The sequence below is a fragment of the Pistacia vera genome, unplaced genomic scaffold (genome assembly GCF_008641045.1).
Source record: "Pistacia vera cultivar Batoury unplaced genomic scaffold, PisVer_v2 Contig17, whole genome shotgun sequence".
NCBI classification, from domain to species: domain Eukaryota; kingdom Viridiplantae; phylum Streptophyta; class Magnoliopsida; order Sapindales; family Anacardiaceae; genus Pistacia; species Pistacia vera.
In genome coordinates, this window is record NW_022195789.1 from 264,022 (window position 1) to 275,101 (window position 11,080).

Genomic DNA, 11,080 nt, shown 5'->3' on the forward strand with positions numbered 1-11,080 from the left:
AAGGATTCAAGTCCAAAAACCTTGTCATTTCTCAATTAAATAGATTTAGCTTATCCTCATATGTAAAAGAATGTAAAGAAGAATTTAAAAGAAGAATTAACTAAAATCTCCTCCGTCACACGACTATGGAATGTCGGCCTGTCCCTCTTAAAAATCTAAAACACTAGTAGATGTTGAACATGGTTGATGACACATTTATAATATATGTCATAAGATGTTAATCTTNTTAGTTTTTCTTTAAGTTCAAAGATTGGTAGAGTAACAAGCAAAGAAACAAACACCAGAACACCCATCCAACATCAATAGCTTTTTGGATTTTTCTTTGTGCCGGTGCCCGAGTCTGTTCCCCTATTGGTTGAGAGTTTTTTGTTTGGGTCTATTGGTTGTATTGGCTTTTCCCCTCAGCTTCTTCTTCTTTTGCGTGTCAAGAGTCTTCAGGTATGTAGCTCTCTTCTCTGGATTCATGCAGTTGTGGTGCTGGTCTTTGCGTTTGTTGGGGGTTGCAATTCTTTGAGGATTTTTGCCTTTGTAGTGTCAAGATTTGGGCGTTTTTCAAGGGTGCTGGAGTCTTCTCTGCTGCGGCTCTCTGCTACTGGAAGTCTGTAGTTGTGGCTTTGGGATTCCTTCGGTTTGGAGTTGCAATCCTTTACTAGAGTTTGCTTTTGTGGCGCTGGTGTTGGGCTCTTTTTTGGGGGGGGTGTTGTTTGTGTACAGCATGTGCAGTTTTTTTTTTTGTTCTTCTGAAGTCCTTCAAAGGTTTTGTGCTGCCATCTTTTTTATATAGACCTCTTCTAAGTTAGTTTAGGTGGCTGTTTTGGATTGCAAATCTGTGCCTTTCTTCTTGTTTTTTCTTCTATTTAATTTAATTTCCTTACGTTATATTGAATAATAAAAATGAGTTTAAAATTTCTAGTTCATCTTTTATTTCTGATCTAAGCATGATGTCAGTATGCTGATGACATCGGTCTAACCAATCGGTCCAATCGATTAGACTGGTTGACCCATGACCCCGCATCTTACCGAGCCTCTTATCTGGTCGGTTTTTAAAACAGTGAACACAACACAAAAAATTTTTCGTAAGGAGAAACTAATATATGCATATAGTGTTAATTTTTAATGTCCTTGAGTTGAAGCCAAGTCTTGAAAAGAGACAGAGTATAGATGTTTATCAGAGGTTACGGCATAACCATATGCTAAACAAAACAAATAAAAAAACAAAGAAGATGAATTTACACAACTTTATAAAATTGAGGTTCTTAAAAATCAGGACACGCATGAATTAAAGCGAATCTAACTCTTAGTCTCACATTAATTTAAAATCCTAATATATCAAAAATCTCAACCCAATATATTTTTCAAATATCGATCCAAACTTTGAAACGATAAGGGGCAATGTGGTCGTCTGCATATTTTGACCGACACTTAAGGTATTGGTCATTGTCAGTTCTATTCGGTCAGAAAGTCATATATCCAAAAGATCGACAATGACTGATACTCAAGCTATCAGTCACTGTTTGCATCACCGAATACAAGCTATCGATCAATTGAAGTGATGAAGTAAACTGATCGATAATAGATATCGATCAATTGGATAATAGGTATCGGTGACTGACACCTGCCATTTGGTCATTTATAGCGATCGATGCCTAGGTGCCAGTTACTTTTAATCATTTGGACAGAGAGCTTTTTGACTAACAGTGACTGATACCTAAGTATCAGTCACTTTCTAAAGTACCAGTCACTTTCTACATAATGTATTTTGTTGGTTTTATTAGTGATGATATTCTATATTTTTTAGTCATTCAAGTTTAAGATGGTGTTTGTCAGCAAAGATTTGGTTACTTTTGTAGATGCCCACCACTGTCGGCAATAGTCACAAATAAATGTGGGCTTGAATTGTTTGAAGACATCAAGAAGAAGTTAACTCCTACGCAATTACACTCGTTTGGCCAAACATTGCCAAGTTGCTAGAAATGAGGAGAATACAATTTTCTAGGAAGTTATACCATAACATATTGCTTAGAGTTGAAAAATTTGGAGAACCACCCAAAATTAAAGACCCATAATTAAAGAATGAAACACATGTGAAGTATTGTTATGATTATTTTAGAATTAGATAACTATGTTAAGTAGTTTATTATGATCTCCTATAATTATGTTAAGTCTTTAATAATTTTGCTATTATCTTATTATGATAGAATTAGGATTGTCTTATTATCCTTTTATAATTATGATAGAATATCTTATTAGATTTGAATCAGGTAATTAGAGTCTTTTTGGGAGTCATTTGGAGTCAAGTGTATGACTATATAATAGCCTAAATCTAGATTGTGGTTATCAATGAAGAATTTTGTCAATTAATCTTTCTATCTCTTGTTCTTGGAGGTCTCTATTCCTCATATAAACAAGTCCTATCACAAACCCTATCATTGGTGCTCTCGTTCCCTAGTTATGGCTGAAGGCACTCGCTTGCGTATTTTGGATGAGCAACTTGCTAAAATTACGACCCTACAATCTGCCCAGGCAGAAACTCTCACTTCTTTAACAAAGAAATTGGAAGTTTTGACAAGTGGTTTTGATATGAATTCTTACAACCACAATACATACACTACCTTATTTCAACCAATTCTAACTCCACTTAGGCTAGGATTTCTTCCAACTCTTTATGACCATTCGGCTAACACTCTCCATAGATACACACAACCATTTAGACAACTTAGAACAACTCCTTATATCAAACTCCAATCAACACAAAAGTACTCATGTTCAAATACACCGCAAACGGATTCATACACACCATGCAAAACAAAATCCGGAAATGAGTTAAATTGAAGCAAAAGGAAAACAACTTACAAAAAAGATGACCAAGGAATCAATCAAGCCTAAAGGAAACTCCACCACCAAGTTTGGCCAAACTTGGGTAAAGGAAAACAAGAGAAAACAATTCTCAAGGCAAAGTACTATTCACTTCAATATTCAATCTCCTTTACAAAATTGATCAAGTGGCCTTTAAATAGGCTTTACAAAAATTAAGGGATTTACCCTAGCAAATATTACATGATGGAAACATTAAAATATTACATGAAAATTAATAAACAATAAGTCTCCACCATACAAGTCAAAAGCAAGCCATACCCATTTAATGTCATGGACAACCTTTCCCTAATTTAAGGACCTATGTCCTTAATAACAATTTTAGGGATTTTCCTCCAAAATTTGAATCAAATGACATCCAAAACTTGGGCTTGGGCCAAGGTAACTTGTTCCCACTTGTTGTTCATGTTTTTGGCCACAAAATAGGGCTTAAGCTATGCCTTGGAACCTTAAGACCTCTTGGACAATTTTGTGAGCTTCCTTGAGTGTTTGGGTTGCTTGGGCTGAATGCTGTTCTTCATGTTGTCCTTGATCTTCATTGAAATCCCTAGCATTTGTGATGAGCATGATGGGCTTGGATTCTCATCATCCTCCTCGGGTTGAGAAGGATTTGTCTTCAAATCCGAAAGTATGCCATCTTCTAAGTATGGAGACAAGTCCCTAATGTTGAAAGTAGCTGAAACATTGCCAAATTCAGAGGGTAAATCAATTTTATATGCATTATCCCCAACTCTCTTAAGGACTTCAAAGGGACCATCGGCCCTAGGTGCCAATTTGCTTTTCCTCTCGGAAGGAAATCTCTCCTTGTCAAATGAACCCATACAAGATCACCCGGTTGGAAAATGGTGGGTTTCCTATGTTTGTTGGCTTTCTTTCTATAGGCCTGATTGGATTTGGCTATTGGGCCCTAATTGTTTCATGTAGCTCTTCATGGACTTGGCCTTCTCCTTAGCATCAAGGCTCAATTGGATATCAAGGGGTAGGATACTAAGTTCTTGGGAGTGATAGGTTAAGGCCTAAAGAACTCAAAAGGAGAATGTTAGTGGTGCACTAGGGGACCTATTATAGGCAAATTCGGTTCTAACTTGTTGTCCTATCTCTCATACTCTTGCTCACCAAGTTTCTAGGATGGTTCCTAGGGTTCTATTGGTGACTTCGGTTTGACCATCAGTTTGGGGGTGATGGGAAGCTACACAAAAGTTGGGTACCCAATCACTCCGCAAAGACCTCCAAAAAATGGCTAAGAAATTTTTGTATCCCTATCCGACACTATCCCTTGGTACACCAGGTAACCTCACAATTTCTTTGAAGAATAATTCAGCCACATGTGATGCATCATTGGTTTGTTACATGCAATGCAATGTGCCTCTAGAGAATCTATCACAACAACCATTATGAAATCTTTACCTTGGGTTCTCGGCAATGCCACAATGAAATCCATGCTCAAGTCTTCCCATGGTTGGTATGGAATGGGCAATGGAGTGTACATCCCTGGCTTGAAATGGTCTTAGCTCTATGACATACCCCACACTTGCCACTATGGATTGGACATCCCTAATCATCTTAGGCCAAAAGAAATGATCCTTAAGAATCTCCAAGATTTGGTAACCCCAAATGACCCGCAAGCCCCCTTCCATGCACCTCTCTCACAGTAATTTTCTAAAACTCCCTTGAGGTACGCACAACCGTTTCCTTTAACAAAAATCCCTCTTGAACACATAATCCTCAAGCTCCCCCTTAACACTTAGCCATAATTTCAGCCATTTGTTCATCTTCTTGTATGCTCCCTCATCGTGCTAACCCAAGTACTCTACTGCATCCAATGGAAAGGATGGAGTACCTCCTTGACAATGCATCCGTAACTACATTAGTACTCTCCTTGCTTGTACTTTGCTACAAATGAAAGGATTGAAGAAACTAACCCTTCGGCATCCTTGAGTTCACTTGTTGCCCATTGATAACTGAGAGCTTGATGATCCGAATGCAACAAAAATTGTTTAGCCTCAATAATGACTCCAATGATCTAAGGCTCTAATAATGGCATAGAACTCTTTACCATAAGTGCTATATCTCTTTCTAGAATCATTGAGTTTCTCACTAAAATATGCTAATGGCCTTTTATCTTGAGTAAGGACTGCCCCTATTCCAACTCCACTAGCATCACACTCCACTTCAAACACCTTAGAAAAATCGGGTAAAGCTGGAATGGTTGCTTCACAAACCTTCTTTTAATCATTTAAAATGCCTCTTTGCCCTCTGTCCCCTCAAAATTCACCTTTTTTAAGCGCTCAGTGACTGGTGACATTAGGGTACTAAAGTGGGTACAAATCTCCTATAAAATAGGCTAAACCATGAAAGCTTCTTCTTCATTAATGGTCTTGGTTCGGGCCACTTCTAATTGCTTCAACCTTTAATTGATCAACCATAATTCCCTCTCCCAAAACTACATAGCCTAAGAAGCTACCCTCTCCATGAAAAACTCACTTTTCTCCATCTTAGCATATAATTTTTGTTTTCTCCAATACTTCAAACACTGCCTAAGATGGTTTTTATGCTCATCTTCATTATGACTATACACTAATATATCCATCAAATAACAACAACAAATCTGCCCAAAAAAGGTCTAAGTACCTCATCATCAACCTCATGAAGGTGCTGGTGCATTGGAGAGGCCGAAAGGCATGACCATCCACTCAAAAAGCCCTCCATTGTTTTGAAGGTGTTTTCCCTCACCCCTTCTCTCATTCGGTTTGATGGTATCCACTCTGCAAGCGATCTTGGAGAAAATGCAAGAGCCATGCAACTTATCAAACATTTCATCAAGCCTCAGTATGGGATACCTATACTTGATAGTAATGTTGTTGATAGCCCTATATCCACACACATACGAAACTCCCATCCTTTTTCGTACCAAGAGGGCTGGAACCGAACAAGACTCATGCTCTCCCTCACATACCCTTGACTCATTGCTCATCCACTTGCCTTTGCAACTCCTTGGACTCTTTTGATTGCATCTATAGCTGGTTTGTTCGATACGGTGCCCCAGGTAAATCAATATGATGTTCTATTCCCCTTAGAGGTGGCAGCCCGGGTGGTAACTCATTAGGGAAAACATCTCCATACTCATGTAGTAAAGGTTGACTAGGGATGGGGTGTACTTGCATCAACTTCTCTTCTCTCGGCAATAAGCAAGGCTAGGATGGGTTTCTGTTTGGTGACGACCTTTTCTATTTGGTTTCCATTGAGGAAGGTTCTTTTGTGAGGTTCGATTTTGGTTGGTGTAGTGTGTGGAAAGTGTTTGATGGGTGGCAAAGGGCTTAAGGTGATGGTTTTCTTGTTGAGCCTAAAGTGTAAGTGTTCTTCTCCCCATCATGGACAACTTCCCTATCATATTGCCAGGCCTACTAGCAACAAATTCCAAGCGTCCATGGTATTACATCACACACACTTCATCCACATATCTCTTACCTATGGAAAAGGGAACTACTACTTTTTGGTAACATTAAGGTGCTCCCATTGCTTACCATTGCAATTTGTAAGGTTGCTACGGTTTTGGGTAGGAAGCTTCAATTTTCAACAAGGTGTGGAAGCTACATTAGTACAACTCCCACTATCAACAATGACCTGGCAAAACGGGTGGGTGGGTCGGGTACGGGCCGGTTAAAACGGGTAGGGTAAAACTTACGGGTCTTATACGGGTGGATATATACGGGTCCAATATTTTGGACCCGTGCCCTACCCTATACGGGTTGGGTGGACCCGCGGGTGACCGTTTTTTCTCTCTCCAGCTTTCGATTTGACAGTTTCACCCTAACAGTTTTCAATTATGACATTACACCCCCAAAATTCCTACAGTTTTAATTTTTTACATTACACCCCCTAAATCAACTACTCTAATTCAATTCAATTAGAATATAAACAATATGAACCAAAAAACACTAACACATAACAAACAATAACATATAATACAACCTACAAATACCAACCAAAACAACAAATACAAAATCACTATACACAATTCAACACATAAACAAACCAAATAAGTCAATAAACTATAAATACCAATTAAAATAACAAATCATAATCCATATTCAACAAAAAATTCTTAAGACAGCATGTTCATTCCACGTGGGCGTGATAGAGTCTCTTGATTCCACGGTTTCGAGATCAGTCAATGGCACATCAAGATCATCATCCGAATCATCTTTCACCTATTATCTACAAAACAATGATCACTACAAATATTAATAATGTAAATATATAAAATATACGAATTTATTAACATGTTACCTTCAAACTCATATCCATATAGCCAAGTTCGGTGCATATCAAAGATTCAGCATTTTTGGGTCAAGTGAGCTTCGATATTTGGTTGAGCACTTTACTACCAATACTAAAAGCGGACTATGAGGCAACATATGTTATTGTTATTGCCATGATATCATGGCCATCATGGTAAGTACCGGTAACGATCACGTTATTCTTCCAATGATCGGGATATCCAGATTCTATTTGACGCGATCAAACCTCTCTTCCAAATAAGATCTAACTCGGATTTCTTAGTGGAAATGAAAACACTCTCATAGCTGTCAAAATCCTACATCATTTAAACAGTAAGTGTCAAAAGTTAAAATAAACAATAAACAATCCTTTATTTCATAAGAATTTAAAACTAAAAATTATAGTGACTTACAGAAGAATGATCTACACGCCTACTAGAAGTAGAACTACTCCAGGAGAAACAACTGAAGGTGAGGCAGGAACTTCTTTACAACATTAGCCTCGTAAGCTTGAAAAAGCTTTTGCAAGTTATTCTTAACAGTCTCCAACTTCAGTACGCAGTATTTGAATCTAAACTTTGTTGTGAAAGCATACTCCACAAACTGAAACTTGAGACGTGGGTCAAGAATAGTTGTCAATCGTCAACACAAAAACTATAAGAATCCCAATATTTGTAAATTTTGGGATCATTTGTTTTGCCATGCTCTTAACAACTTCATCTCACTCGTACTCTCTTCAATTAAACCAATTGAATTTCCCACACACATTTCAAGTACAAGTTTGCTGTAGGATATTTAGAACCTGAGAATAAAGTCGTAATATCATTAATGGTTCCAAAAACTTGCATATCCCTTCCCCCCTATCCATCTTCATTTGATGGACAAAATTATAACTAGGATCTATTGTTGACAAAGCCACACACGGGACGAAATATTAACACTGTATCAAGCATTAAAAATGTCGAATTCATCTAGTGGAAACATCCAATCTCAACCCCATTGAGCTTTTCACTCCCATTTGTACAGCAAGTTTCTCCAAACTTGATTCTCCTAGCCTCAGTTGCTTTAATATATTTCACACTATCTCGAATCTTATTCAAAGCAACACTAGCAGCTCTTAACCCTTCTTGAACAATAAGATTCAAGATATGTGCAGAACATCGCACATGGAAAATTCACCTTTACATAACAAGCATTCTGCACACAAAGCTGGTTCCTCAAGATGTCCTCCATCCTATCATTACTACTGCATTATCCAAAGTAATTGAAAAAATTTCTTTTCAATACCCCACTCTTGCAAGAAATTCATGATATTTTCTGCCAAACACCCCTGAGTGTGGGAGGAATATGACAGAAGTTCAATATTTTATTCTGTAACTCCCAATCCTCATCTATATAATGAGCTGTCAAAGAAATATATCCTCAGTTGTACCAGAAGTCCAAACATCAGAAGTTAAGCATATTTCTACTTGTCAGCCTCCCTAATTCAAAAGCTTAGTTTTTTTTCATCCTTTCAAATATTTTAAGCAATCCGCCTTAGCGGTGTTCCTAGAATAATGCACAAGCTCATTACACACATATGAAAACTCTCCTAGTTCCTTGATTCTCCACATATGAATATGGATAGTTTGTTGACTAATTGATAAGAGCCATATATTCACGAAAAGTCTCTTGACTAATCTTTCTACTTTGCAATCTATGATTATGATCAATCATAATTGCCCTACATCATGGTTGGCACGTTTTGGACAATTCGTATATGACGCTTCATATTTTTAGTCCCATGTGTGGCACTACCAATGCATAAGATTTACTGCATGCCTTACACCTAGTCCTTTCAGTGTTATTCTCAACATATATCTCAATAATCCAAACTTCTGATGTTTTACGTTTATTTCTAGAACTAGTTGTGAATACTAGAACTAGAGGAGGTGGCATTACCCTAGAAGCATCGTCACTTGCTCTCCACGTTAACCATATCTGTATCTATGTTTCTGATCCGCCATGTCAATGCTTGAGACTACAAAAATATATAATAATATATATATATATATATATATATATATATAATATATATATAGAATATATTTAGGTCTCTCACACACACTCAAAGGATAATACAATAAAATAAGAAACAAACATCAGATTTAGTGTTGATTTCATATTCATTTAATCACTGTACTTATAACCAATTTATCTTTTCATTTTGGTTTAATTATGCTTGATTTCCGGATTTGCAGGAGAGGGAATGGTAGTTGAAAGTTATTGTTGTTTAATTATAACTGTCATAATTTCAGGATCTTTTCACCATTATTAAAACACTTGCTAGATCTATTATCCTATATAGATTAACTATATATAATTGATGATTAACTGATATAGATAACTATATATAAATTGATGTATTAATATATATTTTCTTCTTTGTATAAATTGGTCTTTTCATAATAGTTCTATGTAGCAATTATGCATAGTGAGTTATTTATAGATTGATTAATGTAAATTAGATACACATGTTGATCTAATATATATTACATGGTCAAAGAAAATGAAGTTGGTGTCATATTATTAATGTAGACAGCCTTCTTAATACCCTTTTAAAAGCGTTCATTTTATATATATTTTTTTTTGTTGCTACTATATCTATCTACTATGATGGAATTCTAAATTAATCACATGGCACCTCATGTGCAATTTTCCAAATTGCTTATCACCAATTCTCCTTTCATCCTCTTTTAAATATTTTTAATCTTTATTAAAAAAATATATATTAATGTATTGACATTATTTTGGTTGCACCACTAAAATGAATTGAATGTTAAAATATAGAAATAGAAGTGAAGGTGTTGTTTGCAAAGAAAAACATATATGCATGAATGATGAATCATTAAAAATGTCAAAGTAGCATGATTCATAGGCCCCATGAACAAAACTTGCAGGAACATCGTTTAATTTCTATTTATTGAGAAGTCCCAGCAAGATTCACCCTTAAAGCCAATCTAAAAAAAGGCAAAAATACATACAGAAATAAATAAATAAAATAATATTTTTTATTGTCTAACTAACAAGATCGACATCTATTACATCATACATACATGATACATCCCTCGCTCAGGATTTAGATACAAGGAGAAGTAAGCAAACTACAAAATACCCATCTATTACATTATACATACTGTATACCCTTACAAACACTAATGCTCATGATATTCAAAGATGAAAATTAAACTAAAACTAATTAAACAAAGCAAACTCAAATACCTCTTAAATAAGAAATTCCGAAATCGGTAACGAGTTTGAATTTGTAACCTTCAGCTTAGAAAGCCCTGAAAAAGGTGGAAAATTAGAGGTTAATAAATTTCCGTTTAGGGGAAAAGCAGCATTTATACAAGTCAATTTGGTGTGGCATAAATTAAACACAAAGAATGCCAAATTGAATAGCTGAAAGATGTTAAATACAAAGGGAAACTTTGCTTTACAAGTATTGATGCTGTTTTTTGCGTTAAAATGAGCAACTGACAGAATTCTAGTTTTACAGGATTTTGTTACAAGGGGTGAATCATATCTGTATGTTGTCTAAATATATAGCATTTCTATGTTTTAATGATACTTTTGTTAATAATTATCTACTAAACTTGTATAAGTTTATAGACATTTCTTCGTTGGAAGTTTGAAGATGAACAGAGTATATTTCTAATGTTCAAATTTATGATAACGGTGTCAAAGAGACTAGGGAAATGTGGTTACATTAAATGAACACATCAAACAGCAGCAAAACTAAAACCCATAGATAACATAAGAATTACTTCACTGACAACCTAACATCATACTACGCTAAATCAGTAATCTACAATTTCTTCTGAAGTAAAATTCAATAACGAGGTTTGTTTGTATGGTTTTCATTACTTTTTCTAAGTCAATTTTAT